This window comes from Chelon labrosus, assembly GCF_963514085.1.
Source record: "Chelon labrosus genome assembly, chromosome: 14".
Classification (NCBI taxonomy): domain Eukaryota; kingdom Metazoa; phylum Chordata; class Actinopteri; order Mugiliformes; family Mugilidae; genus Chelon; species Chelon labrosus.
The window spans coordinates 26,144,880-26,147,987 of record NC_140347.1 but is presented as its reverse complement, the minus strand read 5'-3'; positions in this window follow the sequence as shown (position 1 = coordinate 26,147,987).

Genomic DNA, 3,108 nt, shown 5'->3' with positions numbered 1-3,108 from the left:
TCTCTCTCTCTCTCTCTCTTTCTCTCCCTCTCTGGTTCACTGGGAGGATAAAAAACTGAAAAGCTGGGCGCGTGCTCGTTCAACAGTTTGTAGACGCACGTGCCGTGCAGGGAAACCCTCAGATGGACGTGCGCAAGCGCGTGCGTAATCTCAAAAGTGAACGAAAACAGCAGCTTCTAACGAAGACAGATCTAGTTCAGATGACAACTATTTATGTACACTACTGAAAGGAAATGCATTCTACTCTAACAGTCCTGCTCTAAATGCCCTTTCATGACTGCTATAATGTTTGGTTTATGTTAAAACACCGTCAGAAAGGTGGTAATTCAACTGTATGATCATTTGGGGAGATGTAGTTTGTGTTGCTGTGAAAACACATTTGGATCAGCAGCACTTCTGGTTATTTTAAATAAAGGCCAAATACTATAACCTTCATGAAAACGAATAGATCTAGAGCAGTACTGTTGTATCAGAATATATTTGTTTTCATTAGTGTACCTAATGACTTGGTGATGGATATAGGTTGCCAACTGCTCCAACAACTAGTTATTTTGTGTATCTCACTAAAAATCTAAGATCAGAGAAAAACACTGAAAGTTGAAAACAGATTTGTGTATCAGAACTTTTTCTTCTTTCCTCCAAACATTAATCATCTCACGACTCCTCGGATTTGGCTTAAACTAGCTCGACCTGCTGCAGCTACAACAGTAACACTGTGTTTACACACTGATGCTTCGGCATTAATAATCATGTCAAACATGTTAATAAATCAGTTAGACAAACCAAACCAGTACTTTTATTTAAATAATATAGCCACCTTTGGCTGACCATTCTTTAGAAAGTTTTCACATTGCTGTATTGTTACTGGAAGGTCACAGTGGTGCAGTGGTTAGCACTGTTAGAGTTTAAATCTGCCGTGGGCCTTTATGTGTGGAGTTTTCTCTTGGTGCTCCGGCTTCCTCCCACAAGCCAGAGGCTTGTGTGTTAAAACAACTGGTGGTTATTGGCCATAGATGTGCATGTGTGTTAGCCCTGTGATAATTCTCCTAGATGGCTTACTACTACTTAATCTGAACCTACTGAGTATGTACTATTGTTTTAGAGTAAAGTCTTTATAGTGAGATAAAGTACAACAACACATAGTATACAATAAAAGCTAATAGACTATACAAGTTCATTAATACTTAACAGAATTATCAACTGGGCTCTAAAGGCATCAGGTTAACTCTGTGTGTCAAGCGGTTTGTGGTAATTTCAAAAGTGCATACAGGGTTGAAACTGGGTGCAGCTGTATCGGAAAATCTATTAACAGAGCAATGATCACAGTGTAAACTGTCCCACCCAAACAGGTGAAAAAAAGGGGAGGGAGTCGAGACACACGCACAAAATGCTGAGAGGAGGTGTAATGGCGCATTCAATATTACAGGTGACTTGTTTATGCTGCATTATAAGAAGCTACTACAAGAAAATCATGTAAGCCATAAATAATTACAGATAAGATGTAAGGATATTGTTGGGTTATACTTAGTTTCCATGAGTCTATGACATAACATCGACGTCACCACAGAGAACAATGCTCGATGTCATTGATTTGAATGTAGCCATCAGTGCAACATTAGAAATAGAAATTAGACAGAAACAGTAGACTTGGAACGGACTCTGACACCTATGAATGTTATCTAAATTAATACATGTCTACTGGCTGCGCATCTGCTACTGACTGTGTAGTGGTTTAAGTTGTTTTTTAACCTTTTTAACCTGCTGATAGCAACCTGCCCACAACCTCCAAATCAGATTTCAGTCTGGTTTGTGGAAGCTGCAACAATGGATCAGCTTTTTGCCATGGATACAGAGAGATGAGATTATTTCCACTGTTTCATCTCGAGACAGGAAAACACTCATGCTAGGATTGTCGGAGTCTGGACAACAGGTGGCAGCTGGACAAATCAGGGCTGTTCCTCCTTTGCTTCAGTGGTGATTTGGAATAAAACTAAAGCATCGGTGTTCATCAAAAATTGAAATCAGATCAATAGAATCCGCTAGTTTACATTAGAAATATGCACTTGTGAATCCAAATTGTAAGAAACTTAAAAGAAATTTTGGAACTTTAAAGATAAAATTTAAACTGTTATGAGTCAACAACATTTTAACCAATTACGCAATGATATATTTTACATTAACAAATGGTTTTATGATGAATACAACTAACTTTATAATATTAAATTTAACATCTTTGGAAAGTAGTCGGGGTGTCACATGCACATAATCAGCTGAACTGTGTTTCTTCTCCGCTCTCTTGGCATGAAGTACACAAAATTCTTCCCATGCTTCTGGGAAGGCTTCTCTAAGACAGTGTGACTTTGTGTAGAGTGTAAACGAGACAAAAACCCAAACATGACAAATCTGCAGGTATTTAAGGAAACAGTGTGTCATTCTAATAGACTCATTTATAACTTTATTTCTGAAAGAGAAAGAACTTGTTTTCTGAGGATAGACTATGTTTTCAAGCTTGTATTTTTTAAGAATTTAGTCAAAATGTGAAGATTTGACTTCTTTTGTCATGGATTCAGAGCACACCCTGCTGATCCAAAGAGGAGCTGCTGCCCTCTAGTGATGACTCGGTGTTATGGCACCTGGCCTTTCACTACACACACGCACAGTTGTGTTTTTCATGGCTCAGATTTATATTAAATCAGGTAAGATACCTTTTACTTACTAAAGAGAATTGTCCACAGAGGCTGAACTGACTGTTAGTAACTGAAACTGAAGAAGTGGTAAAAATTTATATATATATATACGTATATATATATATATATATATATATATATATAAAGACAACACAATCTAATCAAATGGGTTAATAAAAATAAAAATAAAAATAAATCTTTAAAAACACCCTATGATGCTGGGGTACTCTACTTATGATATGTTTAGAATTAGGATTTAAAACCTAACCTGACAAATCATCCCAGCCATTAAATCTGAACGTTGAACCACTGTCGAATTATTGTGGAACATGACTCCTGTAGGACTATACAAAGGAAATCAGTATAGTCAGAAATTTTACAACCTACTGTAGCTGCAACAAGATCTCAAACTTAACTCTTA